Raw genomic sequence first — 17,915 nt, forward strand, 5'->3', positions numbered from 1 at the left:
AAATTAACTCTGGACCTTTTATCTGCTCCTTGTAAATGGGATATTGAGGGAATAACACACACCTGGCCATGGAACAGCTGAGCAGCCAATTGTCCCATTACTTTTGGTCCCTTAAAAAGTGTGAGGCACATATACAAACTGTTGTAATTCCTACACCGTTCACCTGATTTGGATGTAAATACCCTCAAATTAAAGCTGAAAGTCTGCAGTTAAAGCACATCTTGTTTGTTTCATTTCAAATCGATTGTAGTGGTGTATAGAGCCAAAAATATTAGAATTGTGTTGATGTCCCAATATTTATGGACCTGACTATGAAGGTCTTTTCTCATGCACACATAAATCTTATACTGAGTACACTTTTCTAAGGCTGATCCTTATCTGTACAAATAATCAAAACCATCTCTACACATGAGGAGTTATTGTCATACAATGCTCAGACTTGGAGTGTTTGCAGATGCCTTTTATTTAAAATATATGTCTCAATAAAAGCACAACTTTTGAGTCTGTATATGTGTGTTCATATATATACACTTACTGTACATTGTGTGTCTTGGCATGGTGGTATATCCTGTTATTCTGTACTAGGACAGAATTTTCTGAAATGTTCATGTGTACTTCTGTTGGTATACATCCATATCCTCTTCCTGGGTAGTCCACAAAGGAAATGTAACTTAAGTATCAAATGCTGACAATAGACACATGGTCCCTGGTCATGGTTACAAAAAACAAAACGCTCTTAAATTACTGGCTGCCATTAATAAGGATGAGCTCCCATGTGTTTGCACAGTCCATGTGCAGAGCCCGCCAGGAAGTCGGCACTGTGCCAATCACAGGCAGTGAGACATTGTCCCGTTGCATGGCTGCAGAGATTGGGAAATGTCTCACTGCCTGTGATTAGCGCAGTGCCGACTTCCTGACAGGCTCTGCACGTAGGCTGTGCGAACATGCTGGAGCTCATCCTTAGCCATAAAGAACATATGTAAACATGCTAATTCTGTTCTGACAGCTACCAGGCAGTAAATGGAGCTTGTGGAATTAAGTTCTTGACCATCGCCTGTTTTTGTGGGCCTCAGTAGCTGCTTTCATGAAAGCTGTCTCTTGTTAGTATAGATGAGGTATGTATGGTTGAGACTAAAGGCCCGTACACACGATATAAAATTTGGAAGTAAAATTTCATCTGATGAAAGACCTGACGATTTTCGGATCGTTAGTATGGGGCATTCGACAGCCGATACCGTTTTTTTGTTAGACAAAAGCTGGATGTGCAGACTATACATTTTTTGCCGTACGCAACTCAAGGTCCGATTTTCGTTTAATTGCAAATTGTAAGAGCAAGACTATGCATTCTCAGAAACGAAAGAATACAAAACTAAAACTAGACATTATGTCACTTCTGAAGTTGTATTCTGTCATACGAGCATTTTCGTATGGCGAGTAACCTCTTCACTTTCGACATGAGACTAGCATACAACAAAAAACGGACGAACGATCGTCCGAAAATCTGATCGTGTTTACAAGGCTTTAGAGTACAAATAAGCAGTTGTAGGATTTAATATCACAGCGTAGGAAGGTGGTACAAATAGCCAATAAATACTTAAAGTGGTTCTGAATCATTTCGCTCTTCTCTCCTACTGGCCCGGTGACCGGGGAAGGAGGAGGGAGCTGAGCGGTGACATCAATATCTGCGGCTATGGCTCTCTGGCTCCCGGAAATGGGAACAGGATACCTATCAAAGATATCCTGTCCCCACCCCCCCGAAAGGTACCAATTGTGGCATCGGGGGGGGACAAATGAGTGGAAGTTCCTCTTTTGGGTGGAATGCCGCTTTAAGTAAAAGCAGTCAATATTTTTTTTAGATTTGAGAGAATCTCCTTTATCAGAGCTACAGGAATATGTGTTTTTTCTAGATACATGTTCTCGTAGCTCTGAAAAATAGGGGGCTCAAAAACACCAGAAAAGTGTAGGCTACTTTTATTAAATGCAACAAATAATAAATATGTTTCTGGAGGAGCATCAGTTGACTGTGGTGCCCTCATCCTTAACCCTTTCTTTATGATTTATCAAGAACTACCTTAGAATCCTCTGTCAAGCTGAACATAGATGGATAGAATTTCAAAATAAAAGTCTTAGGAAAATTCATTCAAAAATTCTCAGAAGGCTTGTTTGCCGTTCAAAAGATTTTGTTTGCTCTTAAAATTTGTTTATGGCAGGAATGGGCTTTACCAAACAAAAACCACATACACTGTTCCTTTGTTCGAGAAAAATTTTCCATCCTGCTCCTTTGAATTTTCTTGCCACTGTAGTCAAAAGCGATCATCAATTTGACCGACTAATGATTTAAAAAAAATAATTAACTTTTTTAGCACCTACTTTTCTCAAGAATTTTCTTTTGAATTTCTCATCTATGACCAGCTTAGGATTAAATATCTGCTGTGGATTCACACACTCCATAAATAGGCAACTAGCATAATGACAAGGAGGTCATAAATGGAACTACCCCCCCCCCCCTCCCTTTACTCCTGTCATATCAGATGTACTTTTAAGTTGTTAAGATTGTGCTGTTTTTCCTCTTAAAGATGGCTCTGTATGCTATTATTCATGTGTAGTCTCTTCCTGTCAACACAATGCCAGGCGGTAAGGCTTCCATGAAGGCTGAACTGACTCTTGTCTGAGCTTTAGGGTTGTTAGCACATTCACACTGCCCTAAATGCTAAAGATGGGTAAAACTATCATAGAATAATCTCTTAGATTTTTTTTTTTTATTTAAATTCCCTTATTGTAATCCTATTAGCAAATTTGTCATGTGACAACTTTATACGTGTAACTTGGACGGGATAGTCCTACTTACTGATACTTCCGTCTTGAAGAAAGAACATACAAGTACATACGATACATACAAGTAAATAGCACGATTTTAACAAGTGGAGGTTTTTATGAGTGGAGGTTAAGAAGATTAGAATTGCAGTGGTTATTGAATACATCAATCTTCAATTTTATCATGTTGTTCCCAAATATACGAGTTGGGACCACATGGTAGCTAAAAGACTAGCAGTGTACTTACTTGGGTTCTAAACTCAATACAACGGATTCCATCTGCATGGAATATGTGTTCCCAATGTATTTGTGGTTTTCCTCCTGGTACTCCAATTTTCTCTCATAATCCACAACATTAAAAAAAAAAGCTTCTAACCAAAGTGGCTTCAGATTGTGTATACATGCTTCGGACTGTGGCAGGGACATCAGGTTGTAATTGCTTAAGAGACCAAGAGTAATATGGTAATAATGGTCTTTAAGGGCTTTGTAGTATACCACCTAAAATGTTGTCATCCTTTAAACGTAGAACAATATAGAAGTGGCAGAAGATTTTCATCAGTCCCTAACTGGCGCTTCTATAAAGTTCTTGTCATGTCTATGACTGTATATTTGTTACAAACTCTCTACTTTTTATCTAGAAGTTTTCACATTGGTGCATGCGGCTTTGAAATTTCTAAGCCGTTGAAGGTAGCACTCTAGACTTCTGCTTGTCAAGCACATAACTAATTAGAATTTTTAGTATGCACCATGAGGCTTCCAGGGATCTGCCAAGACGTTAGGTGAACCAATTGTAAGTTGCAAACTCATAGTTATTCCAACCGTATACGTTTAGTGAGAGAATATTGATTTATTTTTGTATGCCGTGTAGTTTATAAATATGCATTAGGATTTGGTCTTATCTGGGCTTTTTTTTTTTTTTTTTTTTTCTTACAGTGCAAATTCATCTGGGAAATGAGTTTGATATGCAGGGCAGTCCGTTCCTGCTGGCTGCGACTTTTTCTCTTTATTAATCCTAAATCTGCTGAAACATAAACCTGTGGTTAAGGGCAAAACCATGTTCATTTTTGAATCAATTTACTTAGAAGATTTGACATGGGATAAAATAAGGATATAGAGTTTTTTTCTATGCAATATGTTATAAAAAAAATACATTATAATATCTATACTTTTCAGATTTTGAGTTTTTCTCAGCTCTGGTGCCTTAATGGCTGATACCCCTCGAGTGGATGCCTTAATCGCATCCCACACCACAGGCCTCCCTTCCGAGCCCTCATTGTGCTCCCAATATTCCTGTAGTTGTGAGACCAAAACCTCCACCGAGGACTCTGTCATCCACCCCGGATGCAGTCTCCAAATCCCATTACGGCCCCCCGTGTTAAGGCTCACTGTTACCTGCAAGGGGGTGTGATCTGAGAGCCCCCCAGCCAGGTAACACACTTCCGCAATCTGGGGCAATAGAGCTGGGTTATCAAACGCTAAGTCAATGCGAGAGGAGGAGGTACTGACGTAACCTCTCTCACCTGGATGTTTCCACCGCCAGACCTCCTCCAGAGCCGCTGAGTCCGCCCAATACCCAAGCTCCAGGTTCTGCACCCTGGTCGGGTTAGAGGTGTCCAGAGCATAATCAAGGATGTTATTAAAATCACCAGCCATGAGCAACTTTGGTGTGCCAAATGTGGCAACGTTTTCCAGAACCTGGTATAGCACCTCACTCCTGATAGGGGATGAAACATGTATATTTGCTATTGCTAGTAGGTGGGATTCAACAGCCATGACTACTATTACAAATCTCCCATGAGGCTCAGTTACCACATGTTCAATAGAACATGCCGCCATCTTTTTAGAATTAGAAAATAGCTACCCCCCTGGCATATGAGGAGTGAGTGGAGTGTATAGCTCTCTGTATCCAGTTCCAGTTAAGGGACAGTATGTTACCAGTAAATGTCTCTTGCAAGAGGACAATATGGGGACTCTGAGATTTAAGGTATTGAAGGACCAATGAGCGTTTAAATTTGGAGTTTAATCCACAAACATTCCATGAAAGGAGTTTGAGATCACTCATTAGGTAGGGTAATGCGTATCATGGAGACAGGAGAAATCCAAAATAGAGGGGAGGCCTGAGGGGGAAGAACATGGACACAGAGAGCCACAGACCATCATATAGCAGGAATTAAGCATCATATACTGTATTAGGCAAACTGAAAACCCATTTGTGCAAGCTTTGGAAGCAAGACACAAATGGAAAATAAACACCCAAAAAATTGAAAAGGAAAAAAAAAAAGAAAAAAAGTCAGAAAAAGTAACCGTTTAAGAACCCAATGCCCTGTTTGCTCCAGGCGAACAGAAGCAAAAAGGGAAAAAAAATGCAGGAGAAACTTTATTCGCAAATCAGAAAAAAACTGTAGTGGAGTGTTCCAAGAGTTTATCCACTCAGTAGAGGGTCGTGAAGATGTCTAGGTAGTTTAAAGCATCCAGAACAGTACCTGAAATTCCCACAGTAAACGGATGGATGGTCCTGAATGTTTTAGCACAATCCCCTTATCTGTGAAGGCAGTCGCAGTAGAAGAATAGGGCTTCAACGGAAAAACCTCAGCAGCAGGAACCACAACTCCCAGCACCATCCCATCAAGGAGGTAAGTAAACATAAGCCCCTAATCCACGGGCACCAAGCTTGCAGAATATGCAACTTGGCCACAACGCTAGGCAATGGAGTCCAGCCAGTCGGCTGCATCCGCAGGAGACTCAAAGAATTTGGCAGACCCATGATGGATAACCTTCAAGCGGCTTGGTTACAGCATGTTGTACACCAGGCCCTTCTCCCTCAGGCGTCTGCGGATATCTGTAAAGGAACGCTGTTTTTTTCTGTAGATCTGGAGAGAAATCAGGGTATAGATGTATTACAGTGTTTTCATATTTCAGCTCAGGGTGTGTTTGCGGGCCTCTGCTAGGATCAGATCTCTATCCCTGAAGTTGAGCAGGCGAACCAGAAAGGCACATGGCCACGCACCAGCAGGCCCAGGAGCTGTTTGAAAAAGGCCACTGCAAACACCACAGGGTTGGGGCCCTCCTCACCTTATGGAAGCCTAACTACTCGGACATTGTTGCGCCTGAGACGATTCTCAGCGTCCTCCGAACGGGCCATAAGGATCTTCACCTGTTGCTGTAGTTCCACCACAGATCGTACAGTGGAGGCAGCAGTATCCTCTGTCACGATTGCGCACGCCCACAGCGACTAGCTAACCATGATGTGCGTTCCAAGACAGGGGTATATGAGGGAATAAGGGGGAACTTATACTGAGCAGGTAAGACTGGCTGTGGTACTTTCACAACCCTCACTACCTTTGGCCACCACTAGAGGGAGACTCAACTTCAATCCAGCTAGCTGACCACACAGGCAGATATGAATCTTACATACAATCTGGTGCACTCTAAGGGTTGGGGAGCAGTCTAGCAATTAGCACATGCTTCTAGGGTTCCTCCAGCTATCCTGCAAGCTTGAACCCCGGTGTTAATTGCTCTTCCCACTGTCCCCATCCCCACACACCAGACACACCATAAACGATAGCCTGCCACCACCCAACAATTTTTTCCGCAGATTGGTCTGCTGAGCCACCACACACACAGATCTCCGTCTGGCAGATCTGTTAGCGTACAATCTGCTTGCAATCTGCCAACATGCAGTGCACTTGCATACCAATTGGCACGTAACTTAGACCGAGGCACTAAAATACAACAACCTCTCCACAGATATGAGTCCTAGCTTTGTACACAGAAGTCACTTATTAATTTTATCATTTAATATCCCAAAAGTGGGCAGTACATAAAAGATGTACAAAGAAAAAGGCGTTATCAAAAAAGATAGAAAAAATACAGAAAGACACACACTTGGCAATTTGCTATGAAAATAAAATGAGATAAAAACAGAAATAAACTTTAATGAAGTCTATCCTTTTTGTTGAAGCATACTGGAACATGTGGGAACTCCCCAGTTTTGAACTGGCTTTGTGGAAGAATATCCATATATCAGGCTACCCAATTTATTGAAATATGGATGTGGGCTGGACTTTAGCCCTTGGCCAATCAACCCTGGGGGATGTTCCTGTCTCAACCCACAGGATGTTTTGTGTTCTGAAATTACCAGAGTCGAATTGGCCCAGAATGGTGCTGATTGCTGGATCATAGGATAGGATGTCCGATACCAGCGCATCAGTCCGATCGCGACAGTACCAATCACGGCCTGCCTTCTACAATCGCCATATAAAGATTTTGTGTGGTTCTCTAGGATTCCACGCATGCTAAAGATATGGAGTTACATGTACACGTAACCCATCACATGTTCGATCAAAAGGAATTATTTTCATCTCTCTGCCGCTAATATTTTAGCTTTTATGAGAGATAAACTAGGTTCCTTAGATCTGTTGATATTAATCAGAGTTTGTAGACCGGCCCGGGGCCTTGCGAATGACCCCTGCGGATCCGTGTAGCCAAGATGACTAGCAGTTGTCTTTGAGGCCTCAATAAGGTGGCTGTCTATGCTTACTCTAATGGGAACTTCTATTGGCATCCAGGGGCCACTTCGATCTTAGAAATTAAACTACATCTACAATTACACTGCTTCTACAGATCACATCACACCTCGCTAAGGCAAAACTATCCTACGCTTACATTTTCCTTACATCCTCCACCGCTGATATGCATCCTCCTCCACCGCTGCTTCATTAATGTGCCCCCTGAACTTATCCATGTCCTGCCTTATCAGCCCACATTCTATAGTCAGTGTATCAATCTTCCCCTCCTCGGACGATTTACTGTCCGCAGTGGCTGCCACGATCACCACGGTGGACTGCTCTCCCAGCAGCTCTGGATCTGCCTGAGGAACTGCAGAGGATCCCTCCGTATACAATATCATAAGAACCGCCATCAAGGAGTCCGTCTGCACTGCTACAGAGGCCAGAGGTAAGGAGGTAACAGGCAAGATGGCCGCCACATGAGTGATTGGCGGTAGAATCTGGGAGGTCTGAGCGGCTGCCTTCTTAGTAGATTTGCGCTTTCCAGTCATGAGGAGGACTGGGGCAGCCCCCCAGACAGCAGAGAAGTGCTTACTTAGCAGGATGACCAGGAAAAAAACAGGATGCATATACACATGGATGGCGGGAGCCCAAGCTGGACACATCTTTCCTCTCTCACATCCCTGCCGTGCCCCCTGTTTTTCCCTGTTAATCTTGCCAGTATTACACCTCCTGCATTTGAGTGCCCCCACTTTGGATGAAGGAGCACAGGGGGCATATTTGGGTAGCAGCATTGGCAGTCGGGGGAGGGGTGTGTTAGATTTACTTGCAGATTTAAATACACTAGCCAACTGAAGCCAAACTCCAGCTAACACTTTATAAGCAGTTACAGCAAAGTTTTCTTCCTTTTGGGATAAAGGTTTTACATAAATAAAACTGATCAGTGTAAGCACCCCTGACAGTGTTGAATGGCTTGTCTCATCCCTGTACCTGATACATCTGCGAGAGACCTTGTTATTTTTAGAAACAACAAACTTACTGGCCAGGTTACCAGGTGAAAATCAAGGAAAGAAAGCCTAAAAAAATAAAACAAATGCAGCCATCTTATCTAAGAATTAATAGGTTGCAATCTAATAAATAATTGCTTTTGCATTTAGTAACGCTATCAGTTGCCATTTGTGAGTAGATGAAAAAACTGTTTCTGTTTTATGCTCTGCATGCTATGTGATAGTTTGGGAGGACGACCTTTACTTTCTCTGTTATTAGTGGTAGCTGTTTTGGTTTATGACTGAACATATAAATCTCAGCCAGCCTGTAATCATCTGCTCCACATTGCAATGGGCTCCATTCTGCTCGAATTAGAGCGTAGCTCTGAGGTCTTGTCATTGCTGAAGTATCCAGCCCAGCTTAGCTTGTTACAGCTGTTTACAGTCTAATTTGGAGGGCTGAAGTCTAGTCGCCTGGTAAGTTGTTTGCCATAAATCTTACCGCCAGCTCCCTACAAGTGGAAGGTGTAAATGCTCTGTGTCAACTGTGTATTTGGGTCCTGTGAGGTTGTTAAAATGATAAAGTTTACCAGACATGTACTCTGAAATTTCTCAGACTAGAGCAATAACACTTTATGCACTTGTGAGCTTGTTACGACTTATGTTCCAGGGATGGAGATTGACTAGCAACTGGAAATAGAGCCACAGAAATCTTAAGGGGCATCCGGTCAGGTTACAGTGTTCTATCTGTTATGATTACTTTTAAATAAAGTTACCCTCTTCTTCAGATCATTGCTTCTGGATTCACTGGTCACATTCGGTGCAAACAGGCCTTGTGCAGAAATAAGGTGTTCAGTGCCAGTTATTGCTATGCTATGTACTGTATGTGCTTACCCTCTTGCCCAGCTGCTGTAAATACTTTGTTTTCCAGACCAGTAGTGCCCAGTTTTTTTCTAACACAAAACCCCCAAATTGTCAGCTTACTATAACTTTTGAAGATTTCATATCTCTCTGTTTCATAATTGAAGTTGATCTAACCTCAAAAAGAATCTTCTGTGTTGGTCAACGATAAAACCTACAGTGGCAAGCTCCACTTTCAACAGCTTATGTCCCAGGGAAATCATAATTGCCAACTGTTTAAAACAAATTTGTCAGGGATATTTGTTGGGAAGCTGGTGTGCTTATTTTGTCCTGCAAAGTCCTGCCTTAGAGGACAATAAAATGCTGTGAGGAAGATGGTCAACTTTGGCGCACGGCAGTGGAAAACAGAAGGTGATACATTTTATGACACACCCTGAACAGTTACAGGCTCTGAAAAGTGTAAGTGACTTCCTTATACCATGATCTATATAACAGCAGGAGAGGTTGATCACCAGTGTTCATTACTCATGATAAACCTTTTTTTTTTTTTTTCTAACTTTTGATAGAGTAATGGAGAGTTATAACATCTGTGTCCCATAGGGGAGATTTCCCTTCATTTCCTGTTCCATGGCAAAAATAGGGAGTGGGAAAAAATCCCTCCAAAGTGAGGGAATCCTTTTGTGTCACCAGGACTAGTGTCACCATTGGAATATTTCCCCTTTATTACTGTTCTGGTGTCAACCCAAAATTTGTAAATTTTATTTCGCTTTTAATGATAACAGGAAATAGGACAATTAGAGAGAGTTAAAATCCCTAACGGGCACAGAAAACAATAAAAACTGACACATTCAAATCCCATTCCACTCTATCCAAAACTTAAAAAACTAAAAGTTTTGCCTTTAGTTACACTTTAATAAATCTGCTTTAGCTGTATACAGTATGTAGCTGCTTGACTATAACTGCTCTCTAAGGGCACATTTTGGTCCTACTCTTTTGATGACACAATGCAAAACTGAGCAAAGTTCCTGTCACTTGGGTCTTAACCCGGGAGCAATAATGTGTCTTTCAACCATCAGTGTGCTTGTTATTGCGTGCAGGCTTAAATTATATCTTTGGGCCAGCCCTTCCTTGTCACAGCAATTAGTCTGCTTACGGCTAAGAGGCAGAGTTATAGTTTTGGGTACCAACATGTTTGAACAAACCTAACCACCCAAGGTATGGAGTACATGGAGAATGTCAGATCATGCACATCTATATACCTGTACCCTATGATAACCCAAAGGTTTAATCTCGGTTGTATCTTATCTGCTTTCATGTTCGATAAGTCTTATCAGTAGCTGCAGTCATTAATTTTCTCCTGTAATGACTTCATTGGTTTTCATACTTACACTTGAGCGATTAATGGGTGCTATGTTCCCAGGGTGTTGTATTTGAAGGTGCATGGAGATCTGTTTTTATAATATGAGCTATGCATTGCAAGAATATTATAGTTTTATTAGTGTCTTTGAACATTTACAGCTCTCTAGGTGTGATGTGACTCATTTTGAGGACACACTTTCTCATCATTTACACCAGATAATATATATTTTTTTAAACAGGTAATCCAGATAATATATTTAGTATAACTTTTTTCCTGTGTAGTTTATTTTCAAAGTCAGGGTCAGCAACATGTAGGAGATGCTTACTGGCCATAAATATTCTCTCTGCCTTTTTCGTAAGAGTCATTTGCTTAATTCTTTCCCCTAGTGCACATAGTGTTGTGCTTTTAAATTACCCTACCCACAACTGAGTGCTTCAATCTGGTTGGATTCCTGCGGGTGGAGTTTGGCTACTAGATCTATACATCTTCTAGGGACGTAAGATGAGCTACACCTTCTGTATCTGAAAACTTAAATGGGTGCCAAAATTTTGCAACTAAACTCTAAAAAAAACAAAACCGATATATTCTGCTTTCGGTTTGTTAAAAAGATGCGGATTATAGATTAGAAATAATCTAATCTAACACAATATTTTTCAATATGAGGATTGCTAGAATCACTGTCCATCTTAGAGTACCTTTAGGCTGCACAGAAAGGTATTTCTTTCTGGATTAATTTCCCTCAAGCTCTCTGACATCCCCTGAGATTAAAAGTGATTGTAAAGGCAGAAGGCTTTTAATCCTAATGCGTTCTATGTATTAAGATAAAAAGCCGTGTGTGTGCAGCAGCCCCTCTCGGCCCCCCTAATACCTGAGCCCCATCTAGATCCAGCGATATTGTAGGAGTGCTCGGCGGCCCAGGACACCCCTCCTCATTGGCAGAGACAGTAGTGTGGTCGCCACTGGCTCCCGTTGCTGTCAATCAAAGTCAGTCAGCCAATGAGAAGAGAAAGTGGGTGAGCCCGGGTCGCGGCTCTGTGTCTGAATGGACAAAGGGAGCTGTGGCTCAGCTTGGGTGCCCCCCATCGCAAACAAAAGGGAGGGGCCAGGAGCACTCAAGAGGAACTCAAGAAGAGGAGGATCCGGGCTGCTCTGTGCAAAACCACTGCACAGGCCATGTAAGTATAACATGTTGGTTGTTTTTAACTAAAAAAAAAAAAAACAAGACTTTAGTATCACTTTCAGACACAGACCTAGGGTTGCAGTCAGTGCTAAGGAGGCGATAGCTGAGATCACATGATCAGGAACTCTGGACTTTCCTAATTGACAAGACTTTGCTGTACAGCAGCCAGTCGCATGCAGTGGTTGTGGGTTGTCAAAAAAAAAATACCTGTACTTTGCGACAAAACAATAGGTCAATGTTCAGAATTGTATACTCGTCTTCTTGCTCCCTTGCTGGGAATGTAAAAAAGCAGCTCGGTGAAAGCCTCCAGTTAATACCAATAACTGCCAATCCTCAGAGATGGGCTTGGGCGTGTTCAGGATCCCACTTGCCTGATCATGCCAGGAAGCCGACACTGCACACGGCTAATCACAGGCAGTGAGACATTTCCTGATTTCTGCAGCTGCACAGATTGGGAATTGTCTCACTGCCTGTGATTAGCCGTGTGCAGTGTCGGCTTCCTGGTGGGATCCCGAGCCCATTCCTAATCTTCATATGAAAGCATTGGTACCCGAGCAAACGGATACCAAGCAGCAGGCAACAGTGCATATGATACCATTTCTTTACCTAACATACATGTCAACCCTAACTGAAGTGCATTTACTGTAGTTTGCTAAGACAATGTATCATAAGGTATTGACTTTTTTTTTTTTAGTTTTTTGCACATTTTTTTATTTATTGTTGCATATTGGTGCTACTTATAGCCTGCAGCCACTTCACAAATTTTACACAGAGAGGGCATTCTGATGGCAACAACCTGGAACATGCCTGTGAAGTGAGCATCAGAATAGCTGCTTAAAATAATTTTTTGAGATTGTATGTGACAAGGTGACGAGTGGTGACAGATTGAGTGTTGATATCCTGTAAGAATTTTAAGGAAAGTTACAGAAAAAAAACATTGAGAATTACTTTTGAGCCTAGGATCATATCGGAGCGATTTGTCATACGATTAAGAGATCAAATCGCATGACAAGTCGCAGCCTATTGGCAGCAGTGGCACTGTTCCAATCGGTGCGACACCAATTTTGCGTTGCTGCACCAATTTGCAAAAGTAGTTAAAAATATTCAATGTATCTTCAATCTGTCTTTTACAAAGAGTTTTATTAATGTCCATATCAACAGTACTTCTTGACATTTTGGATACATCATAACTAAACATTGAACAATACAAAGATAATATGGAGAGCAGGGGCGGCTCCAGACATATTTTTTTTGGGTGTGCTGTGGTGGTGCTAATGCGGCACGCGCCGCCCTCTTGTGGGCGTGGTCAAAAGTGGGTGTAGCCAAAGAGTGTGTTTTTTCATTGTCTCTCCCATTGTATAGATAAAATAGGACCTTTGGGCACACATAATTGACTGTGGGAGTAAAACAAGCCCAAAAGGAACCAGTGATGATAAACCCCAGCATGTATAAGGGCCAGCAATGACAACCCCTAGTACATGTTAAGGCCAGCCAGAACACCCAGCACAGCACAACAGTGAGCAACATACAGTGGAGGTCAGTGAGCAGTACACAGCATACAGTGCAGAGCAGGAGTGACCCCTTAGAGTGCCCAGATTAGGAGTGAGCCCTTAGAGTGCAAAGAGGAAGAGAGTGACCCCATAGAGAGAGTGCCCCCTTTTAGAGGGCCCACAGCAGGAGGGTGACCCCATACACAGTTTCCACAGCAGGAGGGTGACCCCATACATAGTGTCCACAACACAATAGTGACCCCATACACAATACCCACAGCACAACGGTGACCCCATACACAGTGCCCTTAGCAGGAGAGTGACCCCATACACGGTGCCCACAGCACAACCGTGACCCCATACACGGTGCCCACAGCAGGAGGGTGACCCCATACACGGTGCCCACAGCAGGAGGGTGACCCCATTAGGGCTGCAACTAACGATTATTTTCATAATCGATTAGTTGGCCGATTGTTTCGATTAATCGGTTAATAACCTTAAAAAAAAAAAAAAAAATGTGGTGTATAATTTAATTAATATGTATAGTTTTAAAAAAAGGCAATTTATTTTTAAAAACCTATATGCAGTGGTAAATAACCAACTATATGGTTGGGAGCAAAATATCGAATCCACTCTGAGAATAACAGACAGAAGAGAGATATACTGTATATACTATTACAGGAGATATACTGTATATACTATTAGAGGAGAGATATACTGTATATACTATTAGAGGAGATATACTGTACATACTATTAAAGGGTGAATCTGGTAAATATCAGATTCAGAGATCAAATTTTTTTTATTTAAAAAAAAAAACAATGTCTTCCTTAAAAAAAAATTTAATTTAAGAACGTTCGTTCGATTTTCTAATCGTTAGTGGGGTCAAATCAACGTTCAATTTCAACCACAGTGATGGGAAAATTTGGAAATAATCAAAGGAATTTTCAGACAGTGTATGTGGTTTTCGTTCAGAAATGACATTCATTTTAAAAACAGAATGTTAAAAACAAGTGAAAATTTCAAACAACATTCTTTCATTCAGCGAATGTACAAAGATTTTTCGTCTGAATATTCTCGTCTGAAAAAAATTGATCCGTGTGGCCAGCATAAGGCTCGGTACACACCTATGTAGTTTGCTTTTGATCTGTTTCTACAGTGCTCTTTGCTGTGCGTTTTGATTTTAGCGCACGTGATTTTGCTGCGACTTGTGTTTTTGCTTTTTTTTTGGCCAATTTGTTGTTGGGCAGATTAAAAAGCACAAATTGCTGCAAAAATGCATTACATGCTTTTCTGCAGCTTCTCCATTGAAGTATATTGAACCAAAAAAGCACCGGTTTGCATTAAAAAAAGTCCCTGACCCTTTCCAAATATGCAGTGGCTGAAAAAAGCATAGATGTGAACGTGTCCAATGGGAAACCATATAAATGAACTGTAGCATAGGAGATAATAGGCACCAAAGGATAATAAGCACCAAATAACACCAAAAAGACACATAGATGTGAACCAGGTCTAAGACGTTTAGTAACATAATGGGGTTAAAAAAATTAAAATCAGCCCTTTATAGTACAAAAAAAAAAAGCAGATAATCACTACTGTAAGGGGTTCATTTTTTTACTGTAGAACTGTGAAAGTAACATCTACAGTAGCGATTATTTGCTCTTTTTGTACTATAAGTGGCTCATTTTAGTTTTTTTAACCCCATTATGTTACTGGCCAATTAATCGATTATGAAAATAGTAATGGATTAATTTCATAATCGATTAGTTGTTTCAGCCCTAGACCCCATACACAGTGCCCAGAGCACAACAGTGACCCCATACACAGTGCCCACAGCAGGAGGGTGACCCCATACACAGTGCCCACAGCAGGAGGGTGACCCCATACACAGTGCCCACAGCAGGAGGGTGACGCCATACACAGTGCCCACAGCACAACGGTGACCCCATACACAGTGCCCACAGCACAACGGTGACCCCATACACAGTGCCCACAGCACAACGGTGACCCCATACACAGTGCCCACAGCACAATGGTGACCCCATACACAGTGCCCACAGCACAATGGTGACCCCATACACAGTGCCCACAGCACAACGCTGACCCCATACACAGTGCCCACAGCACAACGCTGACCCCATACACAGTGCCCACAGCACAACGCTGACCCCATACACAGTACCCACAGCACAACAGTGACCCCATAGTCCAATGGTGCACTGTTATGGGGACACCTGATTATCATTTGGGCACTGTAAGTAGCAGGCACAGGCACTCCTGATCTGTGTGGCATTCTAATGTTTGCAGTACATGTCTCCAAGCCCAATGAGAGGGCTGATATCAGAGGATTTCCCTCAGCCCGGGTTCACACCTATGCGAATTAGATGCGGCTTACACCGCATCTAATTCGCAGGACATTTTAAAATACATTCATATGAATGCATCTGGTTCACATATGTGCGTTGCATTCGCACTGCGCATTGCACAAAAAACGTGTGCGTTTTTTGGGCATTGCGGTGCGAACTACAAGCCTATTATCTCCTATGGGAACGCATCTGATTCGCAGATGCATTGCGTTCTGAACAAGGAATTTCTACTTCTCCTCACTACATCTCCCCCTCTCCCCCCCCCTCCCTCCCCCTCTCCCTGCTCTCTGATACTGAGCAAAAACGCAATGAATTCTTTGAACAGGAGATTTTTATCTCCCCAGTGAAACCTGAGCTTCAATTCGCACCGCACAAGTGTGAAACAGGGCTCAGTGTCCACTGCTCAGTCCAGATCAGGCATGCCCCTCAATCAGTGTAATGCAGCATGCTGCTATAGATCAGAGGACTGGAAAGCCCCCCTCCCTTCCAGGCTCAGCAGCTACAATAAAAACAGAACAATGCCTACAGCAGTGATCAGCCTCCCTCCTCCTAAGCCTTCCTCCTCGGACCACACCATGTGACACACACACCCCTCTTATCCTCTGACACTGGCAGGCTCAGTAAGCCTTGCAGACTGCAATGCACTGAGTGCAGCAGCTCCGTTATGCTCCCTCACTCCTCCCCCCACCATATAAGTAAACACAGCTTCTCTCCTCCTCTCTCCTTAGAATACCTGATTCCTCCAGGTTTTCTGGGGCACTGCACAGGGCTGGGCTCTCTCTGCTGCTTCCATCCGAATTCTTCTTTTGGCGGCAAATGCAGGAGACCAGCACTGGATCAATCCGCCACTGATGCAGGCTCCTCACCACCCAGCCCCTGCCGGGTCTAACTGTTCATTAGCGGCTTATTCGGCTGTATCCCTCCACTTTACAAAAGAGTCCCTAGCCTCTTGCAGACAGGATTCACAGCAGGTAACAAATAAGTTGTTTAAAATCTTGTGATTGTACTGTTATACCTCTGTGGAAATTTTGGGGGTGCTATGAGGGTGCTTGAAGATTTTTTGGAGGAGCTTCAGCACACCCAAGCACCCACCTGGTGCCGCCTCTGATGGAGAGAAAAAAATACATAAAGTGAATAGAGATGCTCAAGTCCCAGAAATTCCAAAATAGGCCACACGTAACATCCAGAAGGGGAAAATCACATTCTGTAACTTCACTATTCTGGGAGACATTACTTACAGTATAGATATAAAGTGTCCGCGTATCAAGTGGGGTGTTGTCCACTACTAAACAGATATTCTAAAAGTCTATATTAATGAGAGCATATCTTTAAACAGCACTAGAAAGCTAGTCATGTAAGCATCTCATCCAGGCTTATGCCTGGTGGCCTGAAGGACCTAAAAGGAAAAAAAAAAGAGAAATAAGACTAAAGAAAGGGAGAAGAAGGAAGAGGTAGGGTTTAAGAATAGGAGAGGAGAGGGGGGTGAAAAGGGGGGTCCTCGCATTGGGGAACTCCTAGGAGCACATTAAATCAAGAGAAGAGTAATGTCAAATCTAGAAGGTTTAATATATTCAACCCATGGTTGCCAAACCGGAAGGAATTTATCATGGGTGTCTGAAAGGATAGCAGTATATTTTAATTAACCATTATATCGTCCATGCGATTTGTAACCTCCTTGATACATGAATGTATCTTCAATCTTTCTACTATTAGGAACAACATTGTTTTATTTACTATTCTTAACCACTTGCCAACTGCCTCTTGTAGCTTTACTGCTATAGTGCAACATAACTGTGCAGGATTGTGTAAATATATGTGATTTGCAACCCTGGTGGGTCCCTGCAAATAATTTATGGCCAGAACCCGCTGACCAGCTTAGCAAATGATAGAAGAGAGCCCTGTGTTGGTAAACACTGGGCTTTCTACAGACAGCAGTGATGTGTTTTTTTTTTCTCCCTGCAAAGCAGGAAGTAAAAGCCAGCACGTTGCTTAGTAAAAACAGTACACCATAAACATTGCTCTGCACACAGTTAACCCTATGATTGCCCTAGATGTTAACCCCTTCCCAGCCAGTATCAGCGCAGTGACAGCGTATATTATTAGTGTCACTGGTTATGTCAGTCAGTTTCCACAAAGTGTCAGATCGCTGCAGTATTATCGCAGTCCTATTATAAGTCGCAGATCACCGCCATTACTAGTTAAAAAAAAAAAAAATTCCTATATATATATATATATATATATATATATATATATATATATATATATATATTATCATTTGTAGACGCTGTGACTTTTACAAAACCAATCAATATAAATTAAGACATGTAGCAGAATGCATTTTGGCCTCAGT

General features: G+C 42.2%; 1 protein-coding gene across 1 annotated transcript in view; it reads left to right on the forward strand.

Moving 5' to 3' along the window:
* Nucleotides 1-17,915, forward strand: part of MAD1L1 (mitotic arrest deficient 1 like 1) — a 1,251,441-nt gene that overhangs the window by 797,952 nt on the left and 435,574 nt on the right. The window lies entirely within an intron of this gene.

Source organism: Aquarana catesbeiana, linkage group LG06 (genome assembly GCF_042186555.1).
Source record: "Aquarana catesbeiana isolate 2022-GZ linkage group LG06, ASM4218655v1, whole genome shotgun sequence".
NCBI classification, from domain to species: Eukaryota; Metazoa; Chordata; class Amphibia; order Anura; family Ranidae; genus Aquarana; species Aquarana catesbeiana.